We start from the raw sequence: 18,033 nt of genomic DNA, 5'->3' as shown, positions 1-18,033 counted from the left end.
GAGATGGCCGCGATCATGCTGCGGGCGGGGGGGGGGAGATGGCCGAGATCGCACCCATCTCTTCCTCCCCGAGCGTGCCCTGTTCACGCCCGTCTCTCCGTCTCCCAGCGTGCCGTTCAGCCCATCTCTCTGTCCCCCAGTGCCCCATTCACGCCCGTCTCTCCCTCCCCCAGTGCGCCCGCAATCAGGCCCATCTCTCCCCCACCAGTGCGCCAGGATGATGGGCGTGTGCAGGGATGACAGGTGCGATCTCTGTCATGCTGTGGGGGGCGGGCGGGGAGATGGCCGCACTCCTGCTCGGGGTGGCGGGGCTGCGGGGGAGATGGCCGCGATCTTTGTTGTTCTTTGTCACTTTGCTTCACATTTTTCTGATTTAAAAAATGGTTACAGAACAGATTAACCTTATTTATATTGAACCTTATGGGGAAATTTAACTTGGCTCACGACCAATTTGGGTCACAAGCAGAGTCCTGGAACGGATTAAGTTCCTGAGCCAAGGTGCCACTGTATATATCCTTGAGCACATGCAGTGGAACACACTACCATCCCCACCTTCCATTCTTCAGGGCAAGGTACATTTTCCCACTGCAAAGGGAAATGCAACAGGGCATTGTTCTTGGTGGTGTGAAAAAGACCATCAAGCAAATAGGAATTATGACGGCTTGCCCTGGAGCAAGCTGCTTGTGCACACTCATCACAAGTGTGTCAAATGTGTTTTGCACACAACCTTTTCGCAGTTACCAGACAATAGAGGTTTGCAACCCCTGATGTTTTATATCTCTAAGAATTGGTCACAAGGAAGATAAAGAGCAATTGTTCATCCCCTAATATGACTTGATCCAGGTATCAAGATGCAACGGATGAAAGCAAGCTGCAGGGAAGGAGATGCCTTCAGTTTAATCACAATAAAACCTTTCTAATTAGTCACTGTAAGGAACTGAATGTTACTTACAGAAAGTGTAGTCACCTTCCTTGAAGATTTTAAAGAAGCTTGGATTTGCTACCCTTTGGAATGGGTTAAAAACCTTGCAGATCCTGTCTCAAAGAGAAGGATTTGGCTAGATTCTCAGTGAGTGCCCCAGCCTTATGAGTAAAACTTGCTGGCATGGATACACTTGGTCTGGTGAAGAGATGATTCAGAGGAAACGCAATATCCACCTTCAAATGTTTGAGGGACTCTTGCATCAGTGCTGGAACAGATTTGTCCTCTGCTGCTTTGGAGGACCAGAGCCACACCCGTGGGCTTGGATTACAAGAAAGGGGGTTTTTATGAAACATTAGGAAGCGTTTTCTGGCAGCATGAGCTGCTCAACTGTAGACCAGACTGCTTCAGAAAGTGGTGGTGTCTCCCTCCTTAGAGGCTTTGGCGCAGTGGCTGGATGGCCATCTGTTTAGGATGCTGTAGAAGTGGATTTCCAGAATTGGCAGTGGGTTTGACTAGATGACCTTCCAGGGAACCTTCTGCTTCTATGATTCTAAAGAGCCACCACCAGCTTTGTCTCAGGCTAGTGCTCATTAGCAGCTTATAGGGCTAATGGGAAAGGTATGATTATCCTTTGCTCTCTGTCCTCCTCCTCTTTCTTCCTCCTCCTCTTCTTCAGGGAGAAGGATGCCCTGTGGCAGAAGACAGAAGGCATTGCCTCCCCAGCAGTGTGCTCAGCCCCTCAGAACCCCGGGGTGTGTGCTCTGTGCAAAAAGGATTTCAGGCTTATGTCACGCCGGTACCAGTGCAGGTAATTTGTTCCGGGTTGGATGGTGGGAGGAGTAGCACTGTTGGGAGAAGCAGAGCAAAGGGAATGCAGTGGCTGCCAGGGATTCCTTCTGGGGGACAAGACTCCCTTCAATGTTTTCCTCACTGGATTGTGCTGCACAAGAGGCCGATGGGGAGACTGGCACCGTGTGGTCAAGAATGCTGCAGGAGGGCCAGCTGGGAAGCCAGTGCCAGCCGAGGGGCAGATGCTTAAAGAGCCTTTGCCTAAATCCCCAAGGAAAATACATATCACAGCATCAAATGCCTGTGTGTGATGCATCCAGAATGCCCTTCTGCACGTGGTGAGCACAGGACAAAAGTGGGGCTTTTCATTCAAAGTCTGGTCTGCAAGCAGCCTTAGACCACAATCCCACTTGACATTTTTAACCCAGCACTTTTCTGAGGCTTCTGATTCTAGATCTTTTTGCAGGATTAAGTTCAACGCCTTTAATTGTGTCTCCATGCCCTGCCTACCCCCCCCCCCCACACACACACACACAGAACCTAGGCTTTTTTTCTCTTTCATTGTATAGCCAGAAGGTGGCACTGTGGTATAACAGAATTGAAAAAAATCACACCCATCTCATTCCAGCTCATTCTACTATTTCCCAATTAGCTCATTAGCCTTAATCTAATTTTTTTAAAGCCACTGAAATGCTTGGAAAGCATGAGAGAACCTCTGCGAAACCTCTCATTCCTACCATGAGTGAGGAATCACAAGCACACAATAACTCACCCTCGCAAAGATGCCCACTGAAGCCCCACTGAAATCAACAGGACTTGGTTTTCAAGACCAAAACATTCGTTACTTTTTCTGGCAACTTTTACAGTTTTATTCTAGCGTCAGTGCAGGATGCTTGATCCAGAATAGGACCTAAACAAGTGCATGTGTGTGTGTAGGGGGGTTAACCTTACTCTACCTTACTATGGGCCCAAAGAATAAAAATGGGAAGGGAGAGGGGAAGGGAGGGAAGACTGCTAGGTATGGATTCAACACAATGTCTGTTTTGGCCTTGAGCAGACAAGTATAGGATGATGCTGTCAATGACCCTGATGGGAAGTGACGAGTTAGTTTTCCCTAATGGGCCAAATAGCAGCACTATTACTAGGTAAGTGGTGAGGAGGGAAGGTTAGGATCTTCCACCTCCATTGCTGTGGTTCTGATCCAATTTGGGGAGGGGAAAGAAAAACAGATTCCTTTTTTGCCGGGGGGGGGGGGGCGAAGAAGCTTCTAAAAAGATGGACAGTCAGTTCAGGGATCTCCACTGTTATTCCCAGGTGGAAATTGCTGCTGCAGCAGCACTCATTCGACAACTGATAAGCTGAAGTGGTGGCCTTTGCCAGTAGGCAGCAGCTGCTGCTGCAGAAAAGGGAAGTCCAGGCTCAAAACAAGACACTGCGTTTTCTCAAGAGGGGGGTGTTAAGAGCGGGTGAGAGCTGAGAAATATCCAGTGACTTGGCTGCTTTAATCATGTAATCAAACATGGGCTTTTAGAGGATTCCAGAGGACATTATCTCTCACTGGTCCCCTTCTCATGTTTTCTTCCCACTTCTTTCATCCTTTTTCTTGCCAGGGGGGAAAAAAACAGGTGCACGGTGCTCTTGACTGCTACCAGTAGGAGCCCTCTGCCTGGAAGCATCTTACAGAGCAGGACGGGGAGGCAAGACAAGGCCCTGGTTTTTTACTGTCCTTTTGCAGGGGTGTGCAGAGAAAGGAGGATCGGACTGTGTGCTTCATCATAGGTCCACTGTCTGTTCATTGATGCTGTGCTTGCTTACACATTGCATCATCTTTGCCTAGAGTAGTCTGACCAATCCCTGAGCGTATCATCTGAAATATGCCTCAGGTATCCAGACCTTCTGAGGTAAGGCCAGTAGAGAGAGCCTTCTTAGTGGTGGCTCCCCAAGAAGTTCTATGTTAACATCTTTTCAGTATGAGGCAAAGGCCATTTTATTCTTTTGGGTTATTTAAACCTTTAAAGCCATGGAGGAAGATGTTATCTGCCATGCGTGGTTTATCTGCTAGGTGCCAGCTATTGCTTTGTTCCTCTGGTTTCTCAATTGCACTTTTTTTAATCTCTGTTCTGTCAGCTGCCCTGGGAGCAGTTGCATACAAAAGGTACAGAACAGAAATTAACAGATGTCAATAAATGGAAACTTGGGTGGGAATACCGCAATTCTGTGGAAGAAGCACACCCAATGCTAAGGAAGTGGTGCACAGAGAGAATTCAGCTTTCGGAGAAGCTACAGAATGTGTGCATGCTCACTTGTTTTGTTTAAAATAAAAGCAAGCTTCAGAGGGATTCTTGAAAGTGTGCAGGCAATGGCTTCCCACATCTCAGAAGTCAAAGGGGTGATTAAATAGAGTGTGCAGAGGAGCCTGCGTAGCACCACGGATAGCTCCTTAAGAGTTCCAGCTAAGCTCCAAGGAAGAGATGTGCCCCATTGACACTGAAGCCTTCAGCCCCCAGTGGTATTATGCAAGCTAAAAATGTGCAGTGCGTGGGAGAGCCTTAATCAACTATCCCAAAGTAGCTTCTTTTCCTAAAAACAATTAGAGGAGGATGAATCAGATTAGGTCTGAGCCAGGGATGGTGAGATGCATCTAGGCATGTTTGCCTTTTCCTTTCCCCAAAGCAGTTCCATGGTGGAAATCGTCTCCTTATTTGCTGTGGAGAGGAAAGGCAGTGAGCTCATTCAATGAACAGAACACAATAGCAGATGAATTGCCACTGAAGCGTGCTTTGTTATGTTGTGTGAATACAGCTGCACTAGCAAACCTTGGGTTATTAACTTTAAACAGCCAAAAAAAGAACCCAAGGTTTTTGCTGGGTTGTGGACTGTGGTTGTTCATAGTTAACAAAACATGGGTAGTCAACATAGCTGCATTCATGGAACACAAAAATTCACTGTGCAACAACAGCTCATGATTCAATGACAATCTATCTGGCAGGCTGGGGGACCCTGTGGAGCAGATTCGGAAGACATTGGAGGCAGCTTCAGGTGGGAAAAAAGTGAGGGGAACTGTCCTCACGCAAAGTTGGGTTTAAGACAGTACTTTCCTCCACGTACTGGGCCTGTCTCCACCATCCTTGCTTCTCTGCAAGAAACAGGTCAACATTCAGAGGCAGCCTGGCATCCTTCCTTGACTTCAGAAGTGGAGACAGTGCCCTGAATGGCAGAAAGGAGCTGGTGATCTCCCTCCCATACCCATCAGCCCTGAGGCAGGGAGGCAGAGAAATATCATCTGGCTCAGCTCAGCATGATATGGTCCCAAGAACTCAGGTGACTGCGGATGGGGAATAAGGGTTGCGCATTGCCATTTACCTTATTAATACCAGAACCACCAGAATATCGTATGTAACCTACAAAGAATGGAAGACTAGTATGCAAAGATTTGTTTAAAAGCTGTTTCTTATACCCACACCTAGGAATCCAGCTTTTTTGGCGTAGAATTCAGATGCTATGGAATTGCTATGTGTTTCAGTATAACTTAATGCATATCATCCATTGTCTTGTTCATAAGGTTAGGTGGGAAACCCAAGGGCTGAACTGATTGTTTTTTGTTTGTGGCATTTTATACCATTCCTTAGTCAAATTACTCAATTAAATGTAAATAAGAGGATACCCAGAACACTCAAGAACTCTTTGGTTACTGCTGAGGATAACTGAATGCCAGGTTAATAGACAAAACTCCAAAGAACCTGTGAATGCACAGAAAAAGCAACTGTGTGTGTCATCAGGGCCATAACTGTAGTTTTGCTCTCTTGGCTTCTTCCACCCCAGCCCAGGATGCAAGCTTCTTCTGCCACAGGATAGCTTTGTCCTTGGTTTCTTTGGACATGCAGGACCCTTGGATCACAAGTGATACCTGAGCACTGAATGGACAAGCAATAGAAACATAGAAACATAGAAACAGAGCGAGTCAGAAGGGGTCTCCCGGGCCATCTAGTCTGACCTCCGGCACCAGCCGGCTTCGCTCACGACATGCCCACCATGTGGACGTCCAGCCTATCCTTGAACACCCGCACCGATGGGGCCTCAACCACCTCTCGTGGAAGCCCATTCCACACCCTCAGGGTCCTGACTGTCAGGAAGTGCTTCCTGGCATCCAAACGGAACCTTGGCTCCCTGAGCTTTGCTCCGTTGGAGCACGTTCTGCCTTCCTCTGCAGGGGAGAACAGGTCTCTACCCATCTCCATGTGACATCCCCTCACATACCTGTATGTCGCCAACATATCCCCTCTGAGTCTCCTCTTCTCCAGGCTGAAGAGACCCAGTTCCCTCAGTCTCGCCTCATACCCATCCCCTGCAAACCGGCCAACAACCTTGTGGCCCTACGCTGCACTGACTCCAACCTGGAGTATATCCTTTCTGTAATGAGGGGCCCAAAACTGAAGACAATACTCCAGTTGCGGGCGCACTAGAGTTGTGTAGAGTGGTAGTAATACCTCTCTTGATCTAGAAGCCACACTTCTGGCTATGCAACCAAGGGTGGCGTTCGCCCTCTTGACCACCGCATCACACTGCTGACTCATGTTTAGCCTGCAGCCAACCAGCACCCCGAGGTCCCTTTCACAAGTGCTGCTCTTCAGCCACTTGTCACCTAACCTGTACTTATGACAGCTATTCCTATGCCCCAAGTGCAAGACCTTGCACTTATCCACATTGAACGCCATCCTGTTGTCTCCTGCCCACTTCCATAGTCTGTCCAGATCCTTTTGGATCTGGAGTACCTGCTCCTCAGTTGTGGCCACTGCACCAGTTTAGTATCCTCTGCAAATATGATCAGCAGACTGTTCATCCATTCTTCCATGTCGTTAATGAAAAGTTTAAACAGGATCGGCCCCAGGACAGAGCCCTGGGGGACCCGGCTTGTCACTGGCTGCCATCCCGATGATTCCCCGCTAATGGTTACTTTCTGCTTTTGGTCAGTCAACCATGCCCTAATCCACCGGACAGTGCTTTGGTGTATCCCAAAAGTCCTCAGTTTCTCCACCAGGATATCATGGGGCACTTTGTCAAAGGCCTTGCTGAAATCCAGGTATACCACATCCACTGCATCCCCTCCATCTAGCCATCTCGAAACCTTGTCATAGAATTCCACAAGGTTTGTCTGGCAGGACCTGTTTTTGAGGAAGCCATGTTGTGTGGCCGTCAGCCTCCCTTCCCTATCTAGCATCACTAGATCTCTCTCTATTATGAGCCTTTCCATTGTTTTTCCTACAATGGACATAAGGCTAACCAGTCTATAATTCCCCATGTCTTTTCTACTACCCTTTTTGAAAATTGGGACCACTGATGCCATCCTCCAGTCCTCTGGAACTTCACCCATTCTCCACGAGGTCTCAAAAATGGAGGCCAGCAGGAGTGAGAGAACCCCTGCCAACTCTCTGAGTACTCTCGGGTGTAACCCATCAGGGCCTGGCACCTTTGTAATGTCCAATGCCCTGAGGAGCCCCTCGACTTCAAGGGGGGTGACTCTAATCTGTGCCCCTAAGTCCCCAGCCTCATCTAATCTCCTATGCGGATATCCCCCGTCCTGCTTTGGGGAGAACACAGAGGCAAAATAGTCATTTAGCATCTGTGCCTGTTCCCTCATATCAGTCACTGGATCTCCTTCCTCCTTATTTAGTGGTCCCACCACTTGTCTCCCCTTCCTCTTCCTATTTACATGCTGAAAGAAGCCCTTTTTGTTGCTCTTGATATTCTTGGCAAGTCTCAGCTCGTAATCAGCCTTAGCCTTGCGAAGAAGCCTTCTGCAACAGGCCTCCTTCTCCCGGTATACCCTTTTGTCTATTTCCCCCAGTACCCATTTCCTACAGAGGTTCCTCTTTCGTCTAATCCCTCTAACCACCTCCTTTCACATCCATGGCGGCACTCTCCTCCGCCTCCCCATCTTACTGACTAGAGGTATCGTCAAGGCTTGCACCTCCAAAACCTCCCTTTTGAGTGCTATCCACCCCTCCTCAACTCCCTTACCTTCCAGTAACCTATCCCAGGAGACTTTCCCCAGTCTGGCCTTCAGTTGGCTAAAGTTGGCCCTCTTGAAGTCCCAGCTTCTAGTGCTCGACCTGCTGCCCGTCCGCAGTCCCCTGATCTCAAAGCAAAGGATGGAGTGATCACTCGCATCCAGAGCTCCCCTAATCTGTACTTCATCTATCAGCTCCTCCCTATTGGTCAAGACCAAGTCAAGGATGTTCCCCCCCCTCGTCACCTCTCAGATCCTCTGTGCGAAAAACCCTGCCTCTATAGCTTCTAGGAAGCGGCGTGATGTGGCTGTCACTGCCGAGTGAGTCTCCCAAGTAATATCCGGGAGATTGAAATCTCCCATAATTACTGTGTCTCTCCCCCGAGATATCCTTAGAATCTGGCCTGTCAGGACATCATCCAGGGTCTCAAGTTGACCTGGAGGGCGATAACATACCCCCGCTGTCAGATCTCTTTCCCTGTCAAAACCCCTAAGTTTCACCCAGACTGCCTCTACCGAATCCCCATCTGTGCTGCATTCTATCTCACTCCATCCTGTCCCTTCCCTGACGTATAAAGCCACACCCCCACCTCTCTTTCCCTTCCTGTCCTTTCTAAAAAGGTGATACCCTTCTATGTTCACATTCCAGACTTGCCTTTCATCCCAGCAAGTTTCTGTGATTCCCACCAGATCATACCCTCCTATTCCCAGGAGAGCTTCAAGCTCTTCCTGCTTATTACCCATGCTCCTAGCATTGCTGTACATGCACCTCAACTCCTTCCCACCGCTTCCTTTCCTTGGAATTCCTAGCCTCCTCCTTCCTCCCATCCTCCCTAATACCTGGCCCCTCTCTGAAGGAGTCCTGTCAGTCCCTGCAGTATCTCTATAACCCTGCTCCTCTCCCCACACTTGTCCAGTGCAGACACATTCCTGGGGGGCCTGACCCCCCCCCCCGGCTCACTTTAAAGTCTTCCGGACAAAGCTTGCTAGAGCATCTCCAAAGGACCTTTTCCCCATCCTTGTGAGGTATAACCCGTCCCTTGCCAGAAGTCCATTGACAAGAAAACGAGTGCCGTGGTCGAGGAACCCGAAGCGTTGCTTCTGGCACCACACCCTAAGCCAGTTGTTCACCTCGGAGGCCCTCCTGTCCCTTCCTGGCCCAAATCCCCAGACAGGTAAGATTGACAAGAAGGCCACTTGGGCCTTCAGCTCCCTGAGTTTCTTCCCCAAGGTCTCAAAGTCCCTGGTGGTCCCAACCACACCCTGCCTGGCCACATTGTTTGTGCCCACATGGATCACCAGGAGAGGCTGGTGACCCCCAGAGTGAACAAGACGCTCCACTCTGTCCATCGCAGGCCAGATGCGTGCGCCTGGCAGGCAGCAAACCTCCCTTGTCTCCAGGTTGGGGCAGCACACCGCCAGCTCAGTGCCCCTCAGCGGGGAGTCCCCAACAACAATCACCCGCCGCCGTACCTTTCCGGTGCTGGTGAGCAGCCGTGCCCTGGCCCTTGCCTCTCCTGCAGCGGCCCCCTTGCCGCCTGACATCCCAGGCTGGGGGTTCTGCTGGTCCCCCGAGGCCTCATCAGCCCCAGCCTCCCCAAGTGGAGAGAACCTGTTTCCCAGCTCCAGATTGGTGCCAGGAGAAGGAGGAGGCTGTGCTGGCCTCCTCCTCCTGTGGGTGACATACCTCCATGTCTCCGCTGCTGCTCCTCCCGTGGCCTCTCCCTCAACCCTCTGTCCAGAGGGTGGCTGCTTTTGATGTTCTGGACTGTAGGGACAGATGAGGGACCCAGCTTTCCCCCACCTGCTGCCCTTCAGATGGGTTGCATTGGAAGTCACATCATTTCCAGCCAGTTCCTGTCTGACACACCTGGTGGCCACCAGGTAGAGGAGAGCTGCACTAGAGAATGGCAGCTTATCCTGCTGGAACACCAAGCAGTACAGAAAAGGGGACAGCCTGGGTTTAAATCAGGGGAAGACAACCTGATTCCCTCTGAATGTTTTTGACTACAATACCAAAAAAGGCCATTGGCCATACTGGCTGGGGCTTATGGGAGTTGTAATCCAAAAAATCTGGAAAGCACCAGGTTGCTTAAGCCTGACCTAAAGCAACACTTGGCATTGTCTGTAAATTGTGTAGGGAACAGGTTTTGATTTTTGGATGAAGCAATGTCTAGAACAGATCACCATACTTCGTCTTGTGCAAAAAGCCTAAATATTGACAGTCTAATTTCTGTAGGCTGGATCTATCTATCTATCTATCTGTCTATTTATTTATAAAATTTGTATGCCGTCCAGTTACTTGTGTCTCTGGATGGCTTACAACATAGATAATGGTATTCCTAGTTAGAGGAGACCCACCGAAGTGAATGAGAATTAAAGTAGACTAGTTTTGGCTACAACCTGCTGCCTGGGTGGGATTGTGTGCATTTGTTGCTTTGCTGAGGTGGGCAGAATTGCCTTGGCAGCTTCTGGATCCTGGAACTGGATTGTGGGTTGAGGCTACTTAAAACAAGAAACCCGCTCATCTTTACAAGAGGCACCATAATAGTCCTTCCCCCTGTAACTGTAATCTGAAGGGGGAAGAGAGGGAAGGCACATTGACCTGAGCTCGTCTTCAATTGTCAGATGTGATCTTCTTGCACTCATCAGACCACAATAGCGGCAGTTCAAAGCAGTGCATTGCAGGTGACAGAGAGCCTCATAAATGCTCTTGTTCTCTGAGAAGTGTCTGCTGCCATGCAGCTGAATCCTATGCAAGCCTGCTGGGAAAAGCCCCAGAGTCTCATGGCACCTGCTCTGGACTCTTATGCTTTGCTTTGCACAGGATAATACTGTTGCCTGGCCCACCACTTATCCTGGGAGTTGCGGGATTTTTTTCTTTCTAAGCATGCAGAGCTTGCATTCTTAGTCTCCTTGCCATCACATGAGTTTGAACAAAAAGGCAACAGAACTGATGAGAATCGGCCTGATTCTCAGTCATGAGCATGTTAAGCTTCCTTCACATCAGACAGGAACATTTCTTGAATCTGATAACTAAATCAATCATAATTAACAAATGGCTTTCCTGCACTCTCTTCCAGGTTATGCCAGAACACTGTGTGTCACACTTGCTCTGTGAGCAGCGGACACAAAGAACGCTGCTGCCTGCGGTGCTACCAGAAGAGAAACACCTGACCCGAGGCGCCTGACCCCTGATTGCCTCTTCAGGCCAGTGCATGCCACCTGGTGGCACTGGCCCGGCAAGCCCAGTAAGCATCTCTCTTCCTGGGCATCTGACATCCGCCTCCAGGCCTTAGAGGCACTGCTACAGGCTAGCCTGAAAACTGGTGCATGTGGTCACGGCCAGGGATGTTGCAATGATAATGAGGAATTGTCTAAGAGTTCCACTTTAATTGAGGCATGACCCTGTGTATGAAGGACAGCCCAGTGGGAAAGGAAGTTCTCCAGATGAATACTGTGAGCTAAAAATCTGCTTTTGGCTGGCATTCCTGTGAGCCAGCTGGGCTTCCAGCTACGTCTTTCCATTTGCCTTCAGTCCCTGCAGCTAAATATTCCTCCAGCATCTCATTTAAGAGATAACAATACATTGATTTAGCAAGCAGCTGAATAGAAAAATAATGTCTTTTCTTCCCAGTATAAGTCCTGGAGAGCAACTGGGCCCTGTTGCAGCTGATGGAGATGACTGGGGAGGCAGCTGCATAAGATGTTTGTATGTGTATTGCCCACTACTGATGTCTTCCACTGTATAATTTTGTATTGCCCTGTACTGATTTGAACAGCACATGCGCACACTGGCAAAGATCAAATGTGAAAGGAAGGGAATTTTGGGGAACCCCCAGCCCAACCATGTATGTGTTCAGCTACAACAACTCCAACACAAAGTAAGAGGAGGAAATGCTAATTAACGAATCGGCCATGCCAATGGCCCGTGGACACTGGGCCTCGTCCCGTATGCTGAGCACATATTTAGAAACATAGAAACAGAGCGAGTCAGAAGGGGTCTCCCGGGCCATCTAGTCTGACCTCCGGCACCAGCCGGCTCCGCTCACGACATGCCCACCATGTGGACGTCCGGCCTATCCTTGAACACCTGCACCGATGGGGCCTCAACGACCTCTCGTGGAAGCCCATTCCACACCCTCGGGGTCCTGACTGTCAGGAAGTGCTTCCTGGCATCCAAATGGAACCTTGGCTCCTGAGCTTTGCTCTGTTGGAGCGCGTTCTGCCTTCCTCTGCAGGGGAGAACAGGTCTCTACCCATCTCCATGTGACATCCCCTCACATACCTGTATGTCGCCAACATATCCCCTCTGAGTCTCCTCTTCTCCAGGCGGAAGAGACCCAGTTCCCTCAGTCTCGCCTCATACAGCATCCCCTGCAAACCAGCCACCAACCTTGTGGCCCTACGCTGCACTGACTCTAACCTGGCTATATCCTTTCTGTAATGAGGGGCCCAAAACTGAAGACAATACTCCAGTTGCGGGCACACCAGAGTCATATAGAGTGGTAGTAACACCTCTCTTGATCTAGAAGCCACACTTCTGGCTATGCAACCAAGGGTGGCGTTTGCCGTCTTGACCACCGTATCACACTGCTGACTCATGTTTAGCCTGCAGTCAACCAGCACCCCGAGGTCCCTTTCACAAGTGCTGCTCTCCAGCCACTTGTCACCTAACCTGTACTTATGACAGCTATTCCTATGCCCCAAGTGCAAGACCTTGCACTTATCCACATTGAACGCCATCCTGTTGTCTCCTGCCCACTTCCATAGTCTGTCCAGATCCTTTTGGATCTGGAGTACCTGCTCCTCAGTTGTGGCCACTGCTCCAGTTTTAGTGCCGTCTGCGAATTAGATCAGCAGACTGTTCACCCCTTCTTCCATGTCGTTAATGAAAAGTTTAAACAGGATCGGCCCCAGGACAGAGCCCTGGGGGACCCCGCTTGTCACTGGCTGCCATCCCGATGATTCCCCGCTAATGGTTACTTTCTGCTTTTGGTCAGTCAACCATGCCCTAATCCACCGGACAGTGCTTTGGTGTATCCCAAAACTGCTCAGTTTCTCCACCAGGATATCATGGGGCACTTTGTCAAAGGCCTTGCTGAAATCCAGGTATACTACATCCACTGCATCCCCTCCATCTAGCCATCTCAAAACAGGACCTGTTTTTGCAGAAGCCGTGTTGTGTGGCTGCCAGCCTCCCTTCCCTATCTAGCATCACTAGATCTCTCTCTATTATGAGCCTTTCCATTGTTTTTCCTACAATGGACGTAAGGCTAACCGGTCTATAATTCCCCATGTCTTTTCTACTACCCTTTTTGAAAATTGGGACCACTGATGCCACCCTCCAATCCTCTGGAACTTCACCCATTCTCCACGAGATCTCAAAAATGGAGGCCAGCAGGAGTGAGAGAACCCCTGCCAACTCTCTGAGTACTCTCGGGTGTAACCCATCAGGGCCTGGCGCCTTTGTAATGTCCAGTGCCCTGAGGAGCCCCTTGACTTCAAGTGGGGTGACTCTAATCTGTGCCCCTAAGTCCCCAGCCTCATCTAATCTCCTATGTGGATATCCCCCCTCCCTGATTTGGGGAGAACACAGAGGCAAAATAGTCATTTAGCATCTGTGCCTGTTCCCTCATATCAGTTACTGGATCTCCTTCCTCCTTATTTAGTGGTCCCACCACTTGTCTCCCCTTCCTCTTCCTATTTACATGCTGAAAGAAGCCCTTTTTGTTGCTCTTGATATTCTTGGCAAGTCTCAGCTCGTAATCAGCCTTAGCCTTGCGAAGAATCCTTCTGCAACAGGCCTCCTCCTCCCGGTATACCCTTTTGTCTATTTCCCCCAGTACCCATTTCCTACAGAGGTTCCTCTTTCGTCTAATCCCCCTAACCACCTCCTTTCGCATCCATGGCGGGACTTTCCTCTGCCTCCCCACCTTACTAACTAGAGTTATCGTCAAAACCTCCCTTTTGAGTGTCATCCACCCCTCCTCAACTCGCTTACCTTCCAGTAACCTATCCCAGGAGACTTTCCCCAGTCTGGCCTTCAGTTGGCCAAAGTTGGCCCTCTTGAAGTCCCAGCTTCTAGTGCTCGACCTGCTGCACGTCCCCAGTCCCCTGATCTCAAAGCAAAGGATGGAGTGATCACTCTCATCCAGAGCTCCCCTAATCTGTACTTCATCTATCAGCTCCTCCCTATTGGTCACATAATATATTTATGTTATTTGTGGCTGGGGGAACTCCAAGGCCTCTGGGAGGGTGGTTGGGGTGAGGGAGGAGAATTGTGAGAGAGAAGCAGCCCCCTTCCCTAGTAGATGACAGCTGTTATTATGCTACTAATCCACTGTATCTTATTTATTCATATTCTGAAAGGCTAGAGAAATCATTATTGGCATCTGGGATTCAGAACTGAATCATGCAATTGCTATAAAATGATTATTTATGGCGCGGTATTTAAAGAAGTCAAATTCACTAAAGATTGTTTGGGTTGTTTTGTTTTATTCTTCCCTTTTTGTAGAAGATTTATAGTCTTCTGCTTCTCCAGATTAACAAACTCTTGATTTTCTGTTTTCATACATGTCAGCTGCTGTGAAAAGGACACTAAAATGTAATGATCCCTTTCCCATTTAATTTAGCGAACAAGGTAGTTAGGAGATAAGTCTGGTGGATCAGGGGACCTTGTGGGATTTTTCATGTAGCATAATGTCTTTAGCACAGGTGCTAAGTATTATCGCTCTTTTATCTTGATTTCGTATGAACAAGCAGATAATGTCAAATGTGTTTAACCAGGACTTCTCTTTTCTCAAACAAATAAATAAAACATATCACAAGAAGCAGCATGCTGGCACAGAGAGGTAATCTTCCCCCTGGGAGTTGGAAAAGGCGATTGGGAGTGCAAAACTTAATATTAATATACCAGCAGACATTGCCAAAGTGCAGGGCGGTATAGAAAAACGGTAATTGAGGACTGGCTGGGAGCTGCTGGAAGTTGTAGGGCTTTTCTGTCTAAATATGCACAAGGCAATTTGCCATAATAAAGAAATGGAACCTCCAGGCTCAGAAGCAGTATGCCTCTGAATGCCACTTCCTCAAGGCAATGACAGGACAGGGTATTGCTTCCATGCCTTGGCTGTGGGCTTCCTGGCTGCCTTCCATGGAAAAGTGAGCATTGCATTGTCCCTCTGGAGAGAAACAAAATTCAGTTCAGCAGAGGGATAATGCATAACAGTGTGACTTCCCTGAGAAACTGGAGGGAGGGAGGGACCATACTGGCAATAGAGTTGGTGGTCCAGGATGCAGATCCAGTCCATGGACAAGAGCCGGCTGACCTGCTACTCTTCTTGCACTTCTGAGTAATAAAAGATGCCTTTTGGTGATTGGCAGTCTTCTACATCCCCCTGCCCGTGTCTTTCCCATGCTTCCCTTCCAGGGCAAGCAGTAAGTCAAGCAGGAGACCTCTTTCCACATCAAGTTCAGAGAGAGAATCTGCAAGTAAGAAGAAATTAAGAGGGAGGCAGGAAAGTATTTGGTCTCTTTGCTCCTGCCCTCCAGCCTGGGTCAGCGAGTGAGCTAGCAGAAGGAAATTCTGAAGAAGCAATGCTGGAAATCTCCATGGGAGCCCATGGGAGCCAGCGTGAGGGACGGCGAGGCACTTTGCTGCCCGAGCCAAAGGTGACCCGCACGTGCATGCAGAGAGCAGACCAGTTGAGAAAGAACAGAACGGGCTGTTTGGTGCACACCCCTCTGTCCTCTGCCAGGATTTGCAGGTGGAATGATTGCTGAGCTGCCACCACTGCTCACCCCACATCATCAGTCTGGCTTCAGACCCGGGTACAGTACTGAATCTGCCTTGGTCGCCCTGTACGATGACCTGTGCAGGGAGAAGGACAGGGGGAGTGCATCCCTGTTGGTTCTTCTGGACCTCTCGGCGGCTTTCAATACCATCGACCATGGTATCCTTCTGGATAGGCTAGCAGGATTGGGGGTTGGAGGCACTGCTTTGCAATGGTTCCACTCCTATCTCAACAGTCGATTCCAGAAGGTAGTGCTGGGGGACCATGTCTCTGCGTCATGGCAGCTATGCCATGGAGTACCACAGGGCTCCATTCTATCCCCTCTGCTATTTAACATCTATATGAAACTGCTGGGAGAGGTATCAGGAGGTGTGGGCTGCGGAATCATCAGTACACTGATGATACCCAGCTCTACCTCTCGTTCTCCACTAATCCAGGTGAGGCAGTGGCTGTGCTGAACCGGTGCTTGGCCGAGGTAATGGAATGGATGAGGGCCAATAAACTGAAACTCAACCCAGACAAGACGGAGATCCTGTTGGTTGGCGGATCGGGCTTTGGAGAGGGTGGAGTTGACCTGGTCCTGAATGGTGCAACACTCCCTCTTAGGGATAATGTCCGCAGCTTAGGAGTACTCCTCGACCCGGAGCTTTCTTTGGAAGCTCAGGTGACAGCGGTGGCGAGGAGCGCCTTCCTTCAGCTTCAGCTGATTAATCAGCTGCGCCCCTACCTGGAGTTCGACTGCCTGGCGACGGTGACACACGCGCTGGTGACTTCCCGCCTAGACTTCTGTAATGCGCTTTACGTGGGGCTTCCCCTGAAGACGGTCTGAACACTTCAATTGGTGCAAAATAGAGCTGCCAGGTTGCTGACGGGGACGGGGCGTTATGCTCACATGACTCCAGTCCTCCATCAGCTTCACTGGCTGCCCATTGAAGCCCGGGCCCAATTCAAGGTGTTGATTATGACCTATAAAGCCCTAAATGGCTTGGGTCCGGGCTACCTGAACGAGCGCTTACGTCCGTATATGCCCGACCACCCTTTGAGATCTGCGGGAGAGTCCCTTCTCCGGGAACCCTCCATGAAAGAAATTAGGAGAGTAAATACTCGGAGGAGGGCTTTCTCTGCGGTGGCGCCCAACCTATGGAATTCACTCCCCAAAGAGGTCCGCCTGGCACCGTCATTACTGGTTTTTCGGCGCCAGGTAAAGACCTTTTTATTTAAACATCATTTTAATTGTTAAAATATATGATCTGGCCAGGGCAACTTCTTCTTCCTTCTCTTTTCTCCTCCTATATTATTTATTTACTTATTTTATACTGATAATTTTAATTTTATATTATTATGTTTGTAACTCAATGTATTTTTTGTATTTTTGTATTTAATGGTAATTTATTATGTGCTATTGTATTTCAATGTATTTTATTGTGTTGTAAGCCGCCCTGAGGCTTCGGCAAGGGGCGGCATAGAAATGTTACAATAATCATCATCATCATCATCTGCCACCTGAGGCAGTTGCTTCACAGCCCAGGCCCAGAACCCAGAAGATGCCAGTTCCGCGTCAGTGCCAGAGGCAATTTCCAGTATTGGAGACCAGCAGAAATCAGCCCATAATATACATGTTGGGTCATCACAGGCCAAATGTCACTCAGTCAGCACCATGACAAATGGCAGAGAACCATATTGTAGGATAGTAGAGTTGGAAGGGGCCAGAAGGCCACCAGGTCCAATCCTCTGCTATTGCGGACACCACGTTACACCATCCCACTCAGATGACTGCCCAGGTGCTTTTGAATGTCTCTAGCAAGGGAGAGCCCACAACTTCCCCAGGTAATTGGTTCCATTGTTGTACAACCCATGAAAGCACATTAGACAACATGGGCACCAAGAGCTGTGTTGCTGAACCATTGTTCTACAAGCCTTTAGCTGTCCCAGTAAGAGCAAACTCATAAACAATCAGGCAGTCCAATAAATGGAGGGAGGGAGAGATGGGGAGGGGGGCATGTCCTCAGCCACTTGCTGCAGGGGGGGGAGGGGGAGTTCCCTTCTTAGCCAAAGACGCCACTTCCTCCCCAGAGTAGCACCTTTAGATCCCTTGTGTTGCTATGCTCTGTGACCATTCATAAACTTATCCGCCCTTACCCGCACCTCCTCCACACTCTTCATTGCTGCAGATCTTCCAAGGCTTCCCTGTGTGCAGGACTTGTGCATGCACACACCCTCCACACACACCCTCCACACACACAGAGTCATGCACATGGAGGGCATCCGTGTGGGCAGGCCATGCGCTACTCCATCCCCTCCCATGCTGTGGCTGCAGCCAACATTGCCTGAGGCCCCACACCACTGCCCTGAGAAGAGGCTCCCCACACCTCCATCCACACGTCACATGCGGAGGGGGCTGTGGCTGGCACCCCCCCCACCTGCTGTGAGTCACACCATTCTGTGAGCACCAGGATCAGCTGCTGCTCCTCACCCCTCTCCCTCCCCACAAGAAGCACAGAGCTGTTGCAGAGCACGCC

The sequence above is a fragment of the Varanus komodoensis genome, unplaced genomic scaffold (assembly GCF_004798865.1).
Source record: "Varanus komodoensis strain SLA01 unplaced genomic scaffold, ASM479886v1 scaffold32, whole genome shotgun sequence".
NCBI classification, from domain to species: Eukaryota; Metazoa; Chordata; class Lepidosauria; order Squamata; family Varanidae; genus Varanus; species Varanus komodoensis.
This window is presented reverse-complemented; position numbering follows the sequence as displayed.